Below are 18,668 nucleotides of genomic sequence, written 5' to 3'. Positions count from 1 at the left end.
GAGGCGGGTAAAGGGGAAAAGGGAGCTTCGGGCAGAACGTAGGGAGAGGGGCAGCCTAGAGCCCCGCGGGTCAGCGCCTTCCAGAGCCTGGGGGAGGAGTGAAGGGAGCGGGAGAGCTCGCAACAGAACCTGTGGTCAGGGGCAGCACAGAGCCCCATGGGTCAGCTCCCCAGGGAGAGTGGGGGAGCGGCAAAGGGGGCCCTGCTGTCCTATGGCCTGCCACGTGGCCTGGTGGTGGTACAATCACAACTGCTACATGGAAAGACATGCACAAACATACTCTCTAAACAGCCATCTTGAAAAGCAACATGCACACTCAGGCTGTAGCCACATCCTAACATGCATGCACACGGAGGAAAACATGCACAAAGTATGCATATACTGTTTTCCCATACATGCACAAAAACAGAAATATGAATGAGCATGCAGGTATGCATATATAGCTTTGCACATATGCATATACACAAAACACAACTGTATATGCTCACAAAAATAAAGCAACCGCACATGCACATACAGCAGTAACATGAGCATACTAAACGTGTACACATAAATGCCCCTACACAATTCAGACTCATGTACACAAAAGTGCCCATGTTCATGTACAAAATACCTGCAAATATGTATGCATATTTTGGGAGTGTATTTGCCTAGGAATGTATGTGCAAAACATGCTAATACATATACAAGACATGTTATACGTGAGATCAGATTAGATGATCACAGTGGTTCCTTCTAGCCATGGAATCTATGAAAAGACTTCATACAAAACCACACAAATGTGTACATAATATGCATGTGAATACATGCATGCATATATGTATAATCACAACACCTCACGCACACATATGCATGTATGTATGTGCACACAAGCAATAGTTCACACGTCAGTGCAATGTATTTCCCCTGTAGAACAAATATGAGTTACACATAAGGAACACGGATAGCAGTCCCAGGCTTCCTTATACAATAAATACCTCTCTTTTGGTGAGGAAGAGAGACTGACTGTTGTTGGTCCCATTACTTTTGTATAGCAGCCAAAGTAATTTCCCACCATCCAGGATCCTAACAGAAATAGTCTGTCTGTTTTCTGTTAGGAATTACTGCATGTGTACCATATGATTTGCAGCAGTTATCTCTTCAAAAGCATTCCTTGAATTGATACAGCAACTAATGGTGGGATGACAGAGGTCACCTGCAAACAGGTAAGTTATTTTAGCAATGAAGATAGCTAGGGCCAGACAAGACTGAAGCCTAAGCGGTATAGCAATTTGTAATCAATGGTATAGCAAATCTATGGTCTTCCAGGTGCTCCGCAGGTGTCACTCTGTTGCACAACCTGGCCTCTCAGAACTTCCTTGAGTCAAACTAGAGCTACTGCTGCTCAAAAAGCACAGGCGCCTACTTCTTGAGATAATTAAGAAACTGGGCAGTAAATGATAACTTAGTGAAACAGTTCTGATTCTCTCCAGTAGAGGACAGTGGAACACATATGTTGTATGTAGTGTAGTTGTAGCTGGGTGGGTCAGGATATTAGAAGTTACTCCAGTAAAAGATATTACCTCACCCACCTTGTCTGTCTAGTGATATACATAAACCGTTGCCCCAAGGTTATTTTCATAGGAATTTTTTTCTCATGGGCTACCTCCCCCCATTCATAATTGTGCAAACCACTCCTTCCATTGATTAATAATACCTACCTGTTATATAGCACTTTTCATCCATAAATCTCTAATAACGTCTCTGTGGCAACTACAACAGTTTTCACATGGAAAAGTAATAGGAGGAATGTATTTTTAGTGGTCTTTTTATATAATTTAGCAGCAGGAAACGAGGATGGGAACAACCATCTCTCCCTGGACAAATCGTGAGGTGCAGTTTGAGAACTTCTGCAGCACCCAGTCCATTACAACAACAAAGATTAACCTGATAAACTGAGTATCAGAGGGGCAGCCGTGTTAGTCTGGATCTGTAAAAGCAGCAAAGAATCCTGTGGCACCTTATAGACTAACAGACGTTTTGGAGCATGTCTATATGCATCTGACGAAGTGGGTATTCACCCACGAAAGCTCATGCTTCAAAACGTCTGTTAGTCTATAAGGTGCCACAGGATTCTTTGCTGCTTTTACTGATAAACTGAAAATCTATTACGGTCTGTTACATATTCAGTGCTACTAATAAGAGTCCTGGATTCTGAAGCAGGTGCTCTGTGACTCAGTGATTCCACCACACCTTGACGCAGAGAGATCCAGATCAGGTTCAGTCTAGCTGTGATTCTGAGCATGTCACTGCTGGAGGGGCTTTCCCCCTCACACAGAAGAGCTTCCAATCTCCCAGCGAACAGTCCTTTAAATCAAGGAGGGGGTAAAGCCCATTCAGGGAAAGAAAACCAATTTGGAACATATGCAGATGATGATATTGGTTATTGTTGGCAACTACCCATCAGCTAGAAAACAGATGTTTCATTTTAACTGTGATTACTAAATCAAAACCCACCCCTCCAACACACAATTTCCTTCCTCTTTTCCTGCTACTTTCTGACCTAATGCTTTATTTAGCTTACCTCCGCCTTCTTTCCAATGTTAAATTTAATGTTTTAATGTCCCTTCTTCAGTTACAGAAAGCATCTTTTTCCTGGAGTTGCCTAATCCGTACTCCCTTTCTCCCTTTAAATAGTCTCTCTCTTTTGTCCAGGTCCATATCCCAGCTAGAGCTGGTTGGGAATTTTTGGATTAAATGTTTTTTTCGGTCAGAAAATGCTGATTCATTGAAACAGTTTTTTTTTTCCCCACAGAAACATAAGTTTTCTCAGATCCAGAATGGAATCTCTGGTTAAAACCAGAGCAAAAACACTAGAACCCAGAATAGACACTAGCCCAGTGGTTAGGAGCACTCACCTAGGAGACCCAGTTTCAAGATCTTGCTCTACCTGATTTGGAGCAGGGACTTGAGGCTGGGTCTCCCGGATGAGAGCCCTAATCACTAGGCTATTGGCTATTCTCTTACCCTCATTCTCATTTTTCAAGATAGGTCTTGGATTCATCTTTTTACAGAATGGGAATTTTATTGCAGGATGGACAAAACCTGTTTCATGCCCAGCTCTATTCCCAGCTTAACTAATTGCCCTCCAACCCCACTTCAGGATTTCTGGCTGCTGAATGGAGGATGCTACTGACATTCTGCCAAGTCAGACATCAGGACTCCTTCCCATTCTCTGTTCTGAGCCTTAAATCAGCTCTTTTTCCAACAGAGTACATAAATCTGCTGGGGCATAATAAGAGAAATAAGAACAGTCATACTGGGTCACATCTATGGTCCATCTAGCCCAGTATCCTGTCTTCCCACCGTGGCCAATGTCAGGTGCTTCAGAGGGAATGAACAGAACAAGGCAAATATCAAATGATCCATCCCCTGTCCTCCGGACCCAGCTTCTGGCAGACAGAGGCTAGGGACATGCAGAGCATGGGATTGCATCCTTGACCATCTTGACTAATAGCAATTGATGGACTTAAACTTCATGATCTTATCTAATTCTTTTTGGAACCCGGTTATACTTTTGGCCTTCACAACATCCTCTGGCAACAAGTTTGTGACAGGGTATACAGGGCCCAGAGGCCCTGCTGGGGGGCCTTGGGGGTCCTACCACATCCCTTCCCAGAAAAAAGGCAGTAGAGGAAAATCCTCCAAGGGGCTTAGAGAGGCAGTGGTGGAAGCAGCCAATCAGGGGGAGGCTACAGGGAGAAGCCAATCAGAGAGTTGCAGGCCCCTATAAAAGGAGCTGCAGTACCAGAGAGAAGCAGTTGCTGCCTGGAGCCAGAGAAGTGAAGCTGGGGCTCTGGCTGAAGGACCTGTATGAGCATGAACAGAGAAGTTGCTGGCAGGGACCAAAGAAGCAAGAGAGAGCTTCTGCCTGGCTCCTAGGACTGAGTACAATATTGCCCTCAGATAAGGCTAAAGGAATATACCAGGGGTTGCGGGGAAGTGGCCCAGGGAAGTGTAGCATACAGAAAAAGGACACAGCAGATGGCTGCTACTGATGAGGTCCCTGGGATAGGACTTGAAATAGTGGGTGGGCCTGGGGTCCCCCCCCACTAGCTGTTAGGAAAGTGACAAGTCCTGAAGAAGGGGAATTTACATAGGTGCAGGAGACAGGATTGAAGACCCCAAAGAGTGTTGGTAATTATTGAATGGAGATACTCTCAGAAGGAGATCAATTGAATGATTCAGCTGAAGAGCTGGGGCCAGAGAGGGTAAAGACATTGTTTGCAGGGAGGGAGCCCTGGGGCACAGCCCCATACCAGGGCCAGGATTGTTTAAAGACTTTGGGATGGTTAAAGACTGAGCCCAGGGAGGGCTATAGGAAAACAGTGAGGGTACTGAGACATGAACCTGGGGAGGGCTACAGAGACATTCCAGCCAAGGAATGGACTAGTTAAGGACCTGAACCCACGAAGGGCTACAATTTGAGCCTTTTGCTAGTTGCTCTTCCAATTATACTTTACTTGCAAGAGTTTGTTCCTTTCTATTTTCCTCAGTAGGATTTACCTTTTGATGTTTAATGAACACCTTTTTGCCTCTAGCTGCTGTTTTTACTTTGTTGTTTAGACATGGTGGCACTTTTTTTTGTCCTGTTACTGTTTTCTAATTTGGGGTACACCTTTAATTTCAGGTTCTATTATGGTGCCTTTAAAAAGTTTCTACACTGCTGACAGGCAGGTCACTTGTGTGACTGTAGAGTGAGAATGCATGTTTAATCTGTCTCTAGGTGTGTGGGATAAAATTCTATTGTACATCCATCCTGTCTGCCAAAATAGTAGCAACATAATGCCCTGCATGGCTGAGGTTTTGGTATTGACAAAGACAAATCCTTGTTACTTTAATGTATGGCTTTTTAATTAAATCAAAGTATGCTTCTGCAGTGAAATCTGATTCTACTAGTTGCTAGGGATGTGGTATCAGTAATGTTGAAAGAGAAAAAACAGTTTAGCCCTCATTTCTCTATCAAGGGCCATGGCTTCTCACAGAAAACAAGTAATGTTAGAAAATGTTAAAGAAAAAATGTGCCTTGAATAAGATGTAGCCACTTCTGTTCTGCAGTTGGATGAGTCGACAGTCATGGGAAACACTAACTTTTTGACATGTATGTAAAGCTACCAAAGCAATAGACCAGTCAAAAAAGTTTTCCTGTTTTGGGAATCTTTTCCCCACTCATACTGCCAGAGTGTGTTCTCAAAGCTTTAAACAAGGTTGCTTCCCAGGGGGGCAGAGTCTGTGCCTGCTCTGTTGAAAAATGTACAGGTTGTACTTGGGCGTTGACTACCTGGCACAGTGCATGGATTGCTTGTGTTGGCGCTATTGCTCCATGGGCTGAGTGGATTTAGCATTCTTCATATGGGTCCTGCCATTTGCTGGGGAGTAGCAGTAGTATACAGTTCCCAGGCTGATACGCTTTCTCACTGGCCTGGGTCTGCTGGGGTCATAGGAGGTTCTCCCTGGCAAGTCATTCCACAAGATCCAGACACTCCCACATCTGCTGGATGTACTGTGGTATGTTTTGGGAGTGGGAGGAGTGTTCTTCTCAGCCTTCTTAAGGAGAGCTAGGCTTACTTGTGCTTGGTTGGCCATACAGTAACTCCAGGGTGAAAAGCCCAGCAATGTCTGTAGCACCTTCTGCACCCCCACAGAAAGGGTATAGCAGAAGCCAGGCTCAGTGTTTGGGATCTGTGTTCATGATTTCTTTTCACCCTTGTTTTGATTAAGCTTCTCTAACAGCTCATACAGCTGGGGCTGCTGAACTGAGGTTCAGCAGGGTCTGACCTGGAGAGCTGCCACACTTCCTGTAGTAAGTGGGTCATGAAGTTTAATCCCTTGCTGGGTGAAGACCAGGGGAAAACCTACCCATCAACAGACCTAGGCCAGTTCCTTTGTTATTGATTGGACCAACACGGCTGACAGGATCTCACTGAGTCACCACTCAGGCAGGTGACAACAACTCAACTACACTGACTTACCCTGGGGTGATTCAGTTGTCAGGCATGTAGTGGCAGCCCATCCCTAAGCAGAACCTGGATCACATGACCCCCTAGCTTGGGTATTTCTCCAACCGAGCCAGAGCTGCAGACCAATCTGTCTAAAAGCCCTACCAGGCCAGGGACCTTCCTGCTGCCTCATGGGGTAACAGGCTCTCCAGACTCCGAGCCTGAGCCGGTTCCTGCCAAGCCCTGCTCTAGCATTATCCTTGCCCTACTCTGACCTTGTTACTGACCCCTTCCAGCCCTGCCTCCTGGCCTGCCCCCCTCCCCCTGATCCTCACTACCCAGATTCAACCTTTGGCCTGCACCGGACTCTACCTGTAGTACTGATTGGATTTGCATATGGACTCTGATCTTGGTTCTGACCCCAGCCTATTCCAGTACAACCCTTGGACCCATCCTGACTAAGTCTGGCTTTGCACTCTACTCCAACTGCTAGGTCTTACTACCATAAGCTGGTGCCTGGCACCCTGCCTCAGTTTCTTTTGAGTCCCCAGAAATACCTTGCAGCAAAAAAGGCTTTAAAGTAATATTCCCCCTCTCTGAAGGTCTAGTTTGAGTATCCTCTTGCTTCCAGAAGCCCCTTTTGGCCCCTCCCCTTAAGTCCAGGGTTTCACAGCAGCTGGATGCTGGTTGATTTCTTTCCCTCCAGCAGCAATCTTTGACTTGATGCCTCCTTTTGACACCCCTTCCCAGTCATCAAATCATTCTCATAATCCTTCTCACATGGGTCTAATAACCCCAAACATGTTGGTACTAGCTGGGAGAGAGGGGAGCCTTGCCTCCCCCTCAAAGCTCCTAGTTCTGGGTCCTTACAGAAAAAACCCAGACCACCGTTCCTCCTACTCCCTTCTCCCAGAAGATAACTGTCCCCAGGAGAGCCAACTTCCTTTTCCCCACTGCCAATGACTGCTTCAAGGCCTTCTGTGGAACAAGATAATTATCTCCTCCTGCCTTCCATTACAATCCTGAATCCACTAACCCTGACACCATTTGTCCCCCACATTGTACTGGGGCCACATATGCCCAGTAGCACCTATTGTCGGCTGAGGCAGAAGCCACAGAGCTCTGTGGCCTCACACCGGGTATGGTTGCACTTCATAAGGAGGCAGGACTGACCAGTATGTCCTGGCTTGCTGCAACAGAAACAGACCACTAAGTTGCTAGTTTTTGGTTATTCCTCCAGCAGTCCTGCTGGGCTGGCCAGAGGATTCAGGGGGTCTGAGGTCTTTGGTGATGGGAGTTCCTTCCACTCCGAGACCCGCCGCTGAAGTACCTTGAAGACCCGCGGTGGGGACCCCCCGCTGCCGAATTACTGCTGAAGCAGGACCCGCTGCCAAAGGGCCAGGTCCCGCTTTGGCAGTAATTCGGTGGCAGGGGATCCTTCTGCCCTGGGGTGGAAGGACCCCCTGCTGCTGAAGACCTGGAGCGAAAGAAGCTCTGGGGGCCCAGGCCCCATGAGTTTTCCAGGGCCCCTGGAGCAAATGAAGGACCCTGCTCCAGGGGCCCCAAAAAAACTCATGGGGGGCCCTGCGGGGCCTGGGGCAAATTGCCCCACTTGCTCCCCCCTCGCCCCCCGGACGGCCCTGCAGTCCCGCACAGATGTCTGGGTATAGTTCTGATATGTTTCAGGGCATCTTGTGGGGTCTAGTAAGTGGCAGACCCTTGCTCTATGGGTTCTCCTGCCTGCCCATGGTGGATCCTCTGAGCTGGGCCTGTGGCCAGCTGGCTTGGGCTGATCAACCTTGCTGGGCTAACCTGTGGCCTGCTCGTCTTTGGCAGTTTGAACCCATGCCTGCTCATGAGCTGAGATTATGCTGGTGTTACCATGTCTGAATAGTGGCCAGAAGAATTTAAGTATTGCTCTAATGCCACCAAGTCTACAGTGTCCATTGAAATACAGACCTTTGGGCAAAGTCTAATCCTTCTGACCCTGGGCAACAGTCCAGCGTGGTGACCCGGAAGGGGAAGACACTGACCAGAATTGGTGGTGATATGTCTCTGGGGATACTCCTATCCTGTTAAGTATAGCAGCCTTTAGGATATCCTCTAAAGGCTGGTAGGGGGTGTGGATGTCCCTGGATTGGAAAGGTACAAGCAGTACAGCCCAGCTCTCCTTAACCCACTGAGCCATTACTACTGCCCACTTGAACATGGCCAGAGATGCCTCTGGATCATCGCCAGGCCAGTACCTAGTATTGCTACTCTGACAGGGCTATGGTGGCCATCTGCTGGAGTGCTGACTCTTGAAACTCTCTCTTGCTGTTCGCTACGTTGCTGCTGATGAATCACTGGGCCTCTTGTTGCCCCTTGAGATAGTCACTAGGACTCAGCCTGGGCTTATCATGCAGGAGTCTTGGGAGTCTCCATCAGCCCCTTCTTCCCAGAGGGGAATTCAGAGCCAGAGGAGCATTTCACTAAGTGACCCTGCCTTGTCTTACAGCAATCAAATGACTAGTCAACCTAGGATGGCCACCTGGGCCTTACATATCACAGGAAACAGGCTTGTGTTGACTTTGACAAAAAAGGTGCAGGCTGAGTTAGGCTCTGTCCAGGCTTCTTAAGTTAGAACACAGAGATCATAGAAGATTAGCACTGGAAGAGACCTCAGGTCATCTAGTCCAACCTCCTGCTCAAAGCAGGACCAACACCAACTAAATCATCCCAGCCAGGACTTTGTCAAGCCAGGCCTTAAAAACCTCTAAGGAAGGAGATTCCACCACCTCCCTAGGTAACAGATTCCAGTGCTTCACCACCCTCCTAGTGAAAAAGTTTTTTCCTAATATCCAACCTAGACCTCCCCACTGCAACTTGAGACCATTTGTCCTTATTCTGTCATCTGCCATGAGAACAGCCTAGCTCCATCCTCTTTGGAACCCCCCTTCTGGTAGTTGAAGGCAGGGCTGGCTCTAGGCACCAGCACTCCAGCTTTTTTTTTTTTTTTTTGCTTGGGGCACAAAAAGCTGGGAGCTGGCTCTGAGTGGAGGTGAGCTGCACCAGTGGGGGGTGTGGGGAGGGCCGTAGGAAATAACCCTGGGGGAGGGGGCAGAGGAACTGCTCACCTCCACTCCACTGCTGGCTGGTCCCCTAAGTGTGCCACCACTCTGCTTCTCCCCCCTCCCTCCCAGGCTTCCCGCATGAATCAGCAGTTTTGCTGCAAGCCTGGGAGGGAGGGGGGAGAAGCAGGGGAGGTGAGCTACGGTGGTGGGAGGCACAGGGAGGGCTGCAGGAAATAACCTGGGGGGATGGGGGCAGAGGAACTGCTCCTCTCCTGAGCATGCTGCTGCTCTGCTTCTCCCTCCCAGGCTTGCTGCAAACAACGCTGATTGTAGAGGGAGGGGTAGGAGGGGGATTTGGCATGCCTGGGGGAGGAGGTGGGGCCAAAGATTTGGGGAAGGGGTTGGAATGGGGCAGGACCAGGGGGTGCAGGAAAATTTTTTTGCTTGGGGCAGCAAAAAGCTTGGAGCTGGTGGCCCTGGTTGAAGGCTGTCAAATCCTCCCTCACTCTTCTCTTATGCAAACTAAATAAGCTCTATTACCTCAGCCTCTCCTCATAAGTCATATGTCCCAGCCCCCTAATCATTTTCATTGCCCTCTGCTGGTCTCTCTCCAATTTGTCCACATCTTTTCTGTAGTGAGGGCCCCAAAACTAGATACAATACTCCAGATGTGGCCCCACCAGTGCCAAATATAGCGGAATAATCACTTCCCTTCTTCCTCTATCCGAGGTTCACTCAGTACTAGACACTGGAAAAAGCAGCCAGCCCTTTTTGTCCAACCTGATGGACCCTGACTAGCTTCTGCCTGCTTCCAGCCATAGGAGGAATGATTCTCATTAGTTGCAGCTGATTCTGGGTGGCCTTTTCAGGTAGTTCCTGGCATCTCACTTTAGTGTGCTTTTTTTTCCCCAAAAGGACACATTGTTTGGGCAGGGGGCACCAAGGCAACATGTCTTTCTATTCAAGAGGACCAGCATATGAGATGCCAGTAGCTAGCTCAAGCTGTTTGTCTAGCAACGTATGAAGTTCTGCCCACCTGACAGAAAAGCACTGGTTTTTGACAGTGTTTAGCTTTCCTGCTTTTGCAAGGCACAAACTAGCTTGATGCATACGTCCAAAGCTTTTGACAGATCATTGCTAGTAATAAAGGCAGATATTAGCATTTCTTTTCTGTAGGTAATTCAATTAATTTGTCCTGGAAAAAAATCCATGGTTTGCTTTTAAATCCAGTGCATGTTGATTTCAGGTGATATTTAAAATGAGTTGGCTTTAAACTCACATTTGCCAAAATTAACACACAGCAGGTTGTGGAGAAAGAGATTGTCTTAACTTCCTGGCCATGAGTATCTTAACCACTAACATTTTTGCATTATCTCTTCTTGAAGCTTTTCTATTCTTTTAATATACAGCTTTTTTCCCCACATACTGCATCTTTATTCCCATTCTTGTCTTCATCACTATTAAATTTCTTTTACCCTTCCTGGTTATATCCTAGGCCATGTCTACATCTAAAATTTTGCAGCGCTGGTTGTTACAGCTGTATTAGTACAGCTGATAGGGCCAGCGCTGCAGAGTGGCCACACTTACAGCAACCAGCGCTGCAAGTGGTGTTAGATGTGGCCACACTGCAGCGCTGTTGGGCGACTTCAAGGGGGGTTCCGAGCAAACCGGGGGACGGTTTGCGAGAGAGCAAACCGGGAAGGAAGGACCAGCTCGCCGCGGTTTGCTCTCTCGGTCCCGGAGCCAGCCAGCAAACCGGGGAAGGAGACCTGCTTGCTCGGGGTTCCGGGACCGAGAGAGCAACCGGAACGCCGCGGTTGCTCTCTCGGTCCCGGAGCCAGCCAGCAAACCGCGGGGAAGGAGACCTGCTTGCTCGGGGTTCCGGGACCGAGAGAGCAAACCGGGAACGCCGCGGTTTGCTCTCTCGGTCCCGGAGCCAGCCAGCAAACCGCGGGGAAGGAGACCTGCTTGCTCGGGGTTCCGGGACCGAGAGAGCAAACCGGGAACGCCGCGGTTTGCTCTCTCGGTCGGAGCCAGCCAGCAAACCGCGGGGAAGGAGACCTGCTTGCTCGGGGTTCCGGGACCGAGAGAGCAAACCGGGAACGCCGCGGTTTGCTCTCTCGGTCCCGGAGCCAGCCAGCAAACCGCGGGGAAGGAGACCTGCTTGCTCGGGGTTCCGGGACCGAGAGAGCAAACCGGGAACGCCGCGGTTTGCTCTCTCGTCCCGGAGCCAGCAGCAAACGGGGAAGGAGACCTGCTTGCTCGGGGTTCCGGGACCGAGAGAGCAAACCGGGAACGCCGCGGTTTGCTCTCTCGGTCCCGGACCCACGAGCAAGCAGGACCGCTTGCTGGTTCCGGGACCGAGAGAGCAAACCGCGGCGCCGGTTTGCTCTCTCGGTCCCGGAACCCCGAGCAAGCAGGTCTCCTTCCCGCGGTTTGCTGGCTGGCTCCGGACCGAGAGAGCAAACCGCGGCGTTCCCGGTTTGCTCTCTCGGTCCCGGAACCCGAGCAAGCAGGTCTCCTTCCCGCGGTTTGCTGGCTGGCTCCGGGACCGAGAGAGCAAACCGCGGCGTTCCCGGTTTGCTCTCTCGGTCCCGGAACCCCGAGCAAGCTGGTCTCCTTCCCCGCGGTTTGCTGGCTGGCTCCGGGACCGCGAGAGCAAACCGCGGCGTTCCCGGTTTGCTCTCTCGGTCCCGGAACCCCGAGCAAGCAGGTCTCCTTCCCCGCGGTTTGCTGGCTGGCTCCGGGACCGAGAGAGCAAACCGCGGCGTTCCCGGTTTGCTCTCTCGGTCCCGGAACCCCGAGCAAGCAGGTCTCCTTCCCCGCGGGTGCTGGCTGGCTCCGGGACCGAGAGAGCAAACCGCGGCGTTCCCGGTTTGCTCTCTCGGTCCCGGAACCCGAGCAAGCAGGTCTTCCCTTCCCCGCGTTTGCTGCTGGTGGCTCCGGGACCGAGAGAGCAAACCGCGGCGTTCCCGGTTTGCTCTCTCGGTCCCGGAACCCCGAGCAAGCAGGTCTCCTTCCCCGCGGTTTGCTGGCTGGCTCCGGGACCGAGAGAGCAAACCGGGAAAGGAAACCAGCTTGATTACCAGAGCTTCCTCCTTCCACGGAGGTCAAGAAAAGCGCTGGTGAGTGTCTACATTGCATTACCAGCGCTGGATCACCAGCGCTGGATCCTCTACACCCGAGACAAAACGGGAGTACGGCCAGCGCTGCAAACAGGGAGTTGCAGCGCTGGTGATGCCCTGCAGATGTGGACACTCTCAAAGTTGCAGCGCTGTAACTCCCTCACCAGCGCTGCAACTTTCTGATGTAGACAAGCCCCTAGTGTGTCTTTCTTACTGCTCACATAAAATAGACTGCCAAGTATTGGGTGGTGCAATTCAACAAAATCAACTTTAAAAAAAACACTGCACTCTGATTAAAAATGAGCACTGTATACTTTAGATACAATAAATGACTTGAGAACTGGCTGCCAGATCTCAAAGTAGTTATCAGTAGGGATTTATCATTGAATGGATGTTTCTCTAATGAGGTTGCTATAGGGATCAGGGCTAGGTCAGATGCTATGCAGTAGCTTGTTAGTGATCTGGAAGTAAATACAAAATCACTGACAGGGAGCAGAGAAGAATAGCGTTCGGGGGGGAGGAGGGTGTTAGGCAGAGTGCTGATCAAGAAGACCAAAGGAGTCTAGTAGTGTGGAGATGAGAGAGGAATGGAGTAGAGTGAAAAGATGGTGGAGCAGAAGTTACAGTTCAACCAAGTATGAGTGAATGGGCAAAGGGAAGAGGGTGGGGGTGGAAATGACAATGATAAAAGGACAAAGGGCAGCGTTCAAGAGGCTGCAGTGCTGGCATGATGCTTTTGATCAGGTGGGTACTAGATTGTGACTTCTGGGTCACACCCTGCCTTGTAACAGACTCCTTCCTCTCTCAGGACTATCTTAAAATACTGATACTTTGAGCAGTGGGCCCCTGTGCAGCAAGCCAGGAAGACTGAACAGATTCCAGATGCATGCAGCCATAGCTACCAAGTTTTTGGCCACTCCATGCAGATCAAGCAAGCTATAGGTGCTGACTGAGTGCTCTGGGGCTGGAGCACCCACAGGGAAAAATTAGTGGGTGCTCTGCACCCACTGGCAGCCAAGCTCCCTGCCCTACCTCACTTCTGCCTCCTCCCCTGAGCACACACTCTGCTCCTCTGCCTACCTCCCAGTGCTTGCTGCCACCACACAGCTGTAGCAAGCTGAGGGAAGAGGAGGGGAACTGAGAGCTCAGTGGTTTGAGCATAGGCCTGCTAAACACAGGGTTGAGAAGTCAGTCCTTGAGGAGGCATTTAGGGATTGGGGGCAAAAATCTGTCTGGGGATTGGTCCTGCTTTGAGCAGAGGGTTGGACTAGATAACCTCCTGAGGTCCCTCCGAACAAGCACATGGTGCACTCAAGGGAGGAAGTAGGGAAGGGGTGGAGTTGGAGCAGAAAGGGGCAAGCACCCACCACCACCAGAAGTCTGCACCTGTGAAGCAAGCTAGTTTGCATAGAATTAAGCTTTACCCTTTACAAAGGCATTGGATTTAGTGCAGGTGAAAGGCATCAGCCTATTTGACCTCTAGCAAGTAAAGAGTACCTGCAACATGGTCCGTCCCCCCCCCACAGATGTGTAGTATCCTCTGAAACGGGGAGGGGGTAAGAAAGACTAGGTCAAATAAAGTGTGTGTGAATAGGCAGGCAGTCACTACAAGGCTGGATAGGAGTAGAGTAGAGCCCTAGAGACAATGAGCTGTGAAATTAGTTGGTGGACATCCTCCAGCAGAAAATCTACCTAGATACATAAACATACAAGTCCCAGGAAGATGGCATGAGGGTCAGAGCACCTCCCCTGGGGTAGTCTTCCTCCTCCTGGGTTGAGGAACTGCCCATTTTGCCTTTGCCATGATGGCATTCAGGAGGCCTCTGGACCTACCTAGGCTTCAAAGGGGGAGACTGTTCAGATTTTGGAAGAGGAAGAATTGACTTGCCAGTCCCAGATACAGCCAGGCTGGGGAGTCTGAACTGCACACAGATTAATCAAGTCTTATTTACCAGCAGGGCAAGTCCTCACCAACCTCACTGCCCTGCCAGCCTGCATCTAGGGAACACATCCCCTGGAAGAGTGTGGTACCACAGGCCCTGCTCTGCTGAGTTGGCCAAGTTGTGCAGACATGGGAGCTGGGACTAGGACAAAAGTCTTCTGAGGTGCTATTGGCCAGCCATTGGTTAGGAACAGCTTCTAATCCTTGCTGAGTTAGGCTACATTCCGATAGTGACAGGCTTTGTGGCTTACCAGCAACATACTGAACAACAGCTCTTGCTCCCATGATGCCCTCAAGAATGACACTTGCTTTCTAGCTTCTGCCAAGTTCTCCCCTTTTTGGAGCATGCCCAAGCAGAGTCTCCCACACTGGCAAACTCACCCTGCTCTGGCTCCTGCAAACTCTACCAGGGAGTGCTCCACGCTGTTCTGAATGGGACAGCTCCCTTAAACAAGCCCAATGTCAACACGACAGCCAACTTCACTTCTAAAGACATTGTGCACGAGCAAAGTTTTCAATAATTACAATGATTTCAGGATCCTATTACATTCTTTTAACATGGTTTGTTTTAATATTGTAGTCAAACCTCTCAGAGGTAGGAAGTGCTAAAAATAAAGTTCTCCTATGCAGACATCTGCCCTCTTGTGCATATGCATTCTATGATCACATACTCTTCCCCACACAGGTGATCAGCAAGGTTTTCACCCAGGCACTTCCACTCCACAGATGTCTTCCCATCCTGCTGAAGGAGCAACTGTAACTAAAAGTGGACAATTATCCACTGACACTCAGCCCCTAGAGGGAGACACAAGTCACTCTTTTCTAGTGGTTTTACATGCCCAGCCATAGGTGAGGAGGCAAGAGTGGCTAGTTTATAAGCTTGATGCTGCCATTTCTCAGCTTCTCTAGCATCAAAGGAACACAGGCCCCAATGCTGCTAGATGAAGCATGGAGGGGAGATATGGAGTCTATCAAATTTGAAGTAAATTAGCAGGTTTCTGGATTTTGACACAAAAGAAGCCCAATTTGAAAAATTACGTGCTTTACATTGTAGCAAAAACACAAATGGAAGAAATGAATCCAATAAACAATTGTCAAACCAATTAAGAGGAGCAAAGGTGTTTTTTGTTTTTAAATAAAATGGAAGAGACTGTAGTCCTTTCCCTCTAATGATCAATGGACAAAAGGAGAGCTTTTCCACTAACACTGTTAGGGACAAACAATTCACAAACCATGTTTTAATTTAGCTAGATCAAAGCTAGCTTGAGTAACAACAGAGTGACACCATGGCAGCATAGGCTAGCCCTGCTCAGCCGGACCTGGCTCTGGGTACATACTGCTACCTGCAAAGCTGCTAAATTATATGAGTAGCTATACCAGCCAGTTCCCTGTGTGTAGGCAAAGCTTATGTTTACCAGTGCATGAAGGTACAGTGGACAATGGTCAGCTATTCCTCCCCCTACACCACTCAACACCTCCCAGAAGAGAACTTGATTCCCACATGCCTCTGTGACCATTAGGCTCTAGCCACCCAAGAGAAGAACAGTAAGTTTAAGCCCCCAAAATGAGCAAGTTGAACCAACTGATATAGTACAACAGTATGCAAAGTGTTTTGAGGAAGGTCTTTTATGAAAGCTTGTAATGTTCTGAATAGGCTGGTCATTACAAGATATGCATGCAGACTGTGGTTATGGATCTAGGTATAAGTAGATCTAGAAAGTCAGGCTTATTTCAACCACCTCCCAGCAGCAAGGGGCACATTGCAAGCCAGGTATTTACATGAAACTAGCTCCAACTAACATTGTTCAGCACAGGAAGAGATAAGTAAGGGCCATAGGAGTTAATGGAAAGGCATTGAGTATCCCAGCTCGAGTTAAGAAGTTTCCACTCTGAACATGGATCATCATGATCTAAAAAAAGGCCTTTCAAAAGCAGGCTTGCATTTGAGGTTTTTTTTTTAATCCAGAATTTGAGGTAGGAGGCTGCCAGTGACTGCTGGATTCCTCCTATGGGTAAAGGGCATGCTAGGAAATAGTTTTAAGGAAATGGACAACTTATTAGAAAAAGGGATTTTATTTAAACTTGAAAGTGTAAAGCCTGAAATAGCATCTTTATTGTCATTTTCTGTGTAACTTGGCTATGTTTGCTTTCCCTTACTTGTGTCTTTGAAGCTGTGGTTTTTCTGTTAAACAAACTTTGTTTTTACCCCAAGCAGTTCTCCGGTGTGCAAACACTGTGGAGTGTGTGCGCCAAAGTGAACTGAGAACATGGGGGCTGGTTTCACACCTTTGGGGTAATGAACCAGATGGGAAAAGTCCAAGTGGCTAGTAGTTAAGAACTTGGGGTGCAGATCTGGGGAGGCCCAGGACTGAAGGGCTGCTGGTGTCACCCTGGAAAGAGTAACTAGGCTGATGGATGCCAGGGTGAGCTCTTATGCCTGTGGGCTGGCTACTGGTGTCAGGGCTTCACATCCCAAGGGCCCTGCAGTTACAGAGTAAGCCATAAAAGAACCCCTTACCAGTGTGGGTAAACCCCCACACATCATAACCTACTCAAAGAAAGAAAGGAGCAGCCCTGTTGCAGACCTCAGGCAGCAAGTGGCACTTCCATACTTGCTCTTCCTAGCCCTACAGTGGGATTCAAACCCTCTCTTCCCCCACAAAAACAAAAAAAACATGCACGTTAAGAAATTCTCAAGTTTGTGTCCAGGAACATGCAAGTCAGACTGAACACCAGACCTGGAGATCCTTATCTGATAATACCTTATCTCTGGCCTCCATACGTTGAAGTCTTGGGGCTCCTTCACAACCAATTTCAGCTGCCATCATGGCATATAGGGCTCCATACGTTTTAAGTCAGATGAGATAGGCTTACTTGGCGCTGAGGGAAGGTTGCTTTATTAAGGCACTAGAATGTCTTCCAGAGGTTTCACAACCCTGACCTGTTTCTGACACCTCCAAACTAAAAGACTCGTTGCACTGAATTATAGCACACGACAGTGGAAGCTTTCAATTATTCTTCCTAGCGGCAAGTGACAGAGCTTTTCCAAAGCACTGTCACTTTGTTGAGGGCAGCAGCAGATGATTCTTTTGTTAAGGTATCACACCTGACCTTGCTGCACCCAGCAACTAACTTCACTAACAAGAATGGGGGCTAGGGTAATTTAGGGTTGTATATTTTAGACTATCCATGGAGCAATGCTCCTTTTCAACAAATATGTATACATCTAAATAAGCCAGAGAATATCAACCTCCTTTTCTTTAATATGCCGTTTTAAAAGTGGGCAATACCAAAAGGCGCACTGTCGTTTATCATAAAGAGGAAACAAATATGGCACACTATTTACACTTACTAAATCTGTTTAATTAGCAGTAGCCAAGTAATGCATTTAAATATTAGCTATAGGTTGCTTGCCTGAAGTTGTCTGCAAATTGCTGACAGGGAGGCAGAAAAAAAAACCTGTAGGGATTTAAGACTATATGCAAGTTTCTTGTGCCCATTATGTCCAGTGTTAATGGAAATGAAATCACATCTTACTAGTATGTAGCAGAGCTTTACATAGCTCAGCGCTACTGTGCCCTTCAGCGTCCATAAGGTTTTACATATGACGGATTAGTTTGGAAAGTCTGTTTGAAGTTCAGCTCCAAGGTTTGGCTTTTATGTTGCTCTAGGAGACCAGAGAGCCATAAGAGAGTGACATTATGATAAAGGTATTACAAGATCCCAGATGAACTGAAGTATCATCTCCAGGTTAGTTTTTAGAAGTCTGCAGGGAAAGGGGTCCTAAGTTACCATTCTAACAGGCAGAATTTTCAGAGCAGACATGTCTTACTCAAAAGACTTTACACAGTATTATACACAAAAACAGCTCCCCTGGAATACAAAATTGATATTTCAACATTCAAAATGTTTATGACTGGTTTGTATATTAAATGACACTTGGTCCCGACTTGAGAAAATTCTGAGATTGTCTGGAATGTAACAATGAACATTACCACCATTTGTTTTTGTTTCATGTGCCCAAAACACTTAAACATTTCAAAAAAATCAAGTTGCCTCACCTGTTCAGAAGCATGTCTCAGAAAAAACCAGCAACTGCTTCCAACTGTCTGCTCTCAGTGTTGTCAGTTATTTGATATATTTTGAGTGTTTCATAGAAGACTAAAACCCATCTCCTATAAGCTGTTTTCATCCCATCTTTCCACTTCTCTATGGCACTTTCAACACATAGATTAGTAATTATTCATAGCACCTTGGCTCAAGCCCTAAGATATCAGGCAACATTCCAGGCTGCTGAGCCTAGGACAATGCAGAACTACCCAAAAAGCTGGCTACTGCACTTACACATGCAAGGACAGCAGATTATATTAAATGCAAAGCATAGGCCACAATGCAGCTCAACCAAAAGACTTCACAGTTGCTTCTGCTGTATGAAGGTCTTTTCATACTTCTAACTATTTGGTTATTAGACCATTCTTTTAGAGATTATATGCTGCGTCAGCTACAGCATGGGTTTGCCAACACATTGAAAACAAATTATACTTTGCATTGAAGCAAAAGTCAATCAGGC

Source organism: Gopherus evgoodei, chromosome 9 (genome assembly GCF_007399415.2).
Source record: "Gopherus evgoodei ecotype Sinaloan lineage chromosome 9, rGopEvg1_v1.p, whole genome shotgun sequence".
Classification (NCBI taxonomy): domain Eukaryota; kingdom Metazoa; phylum Chordata; order Testudines; family Testudinidae; genus Gopherus; species Gopherus evgoodei.
The sequence above is the reverse complement of the archived record's forward strand: the minus strand, read 5'-3'. Positions refer to the sequence as shown.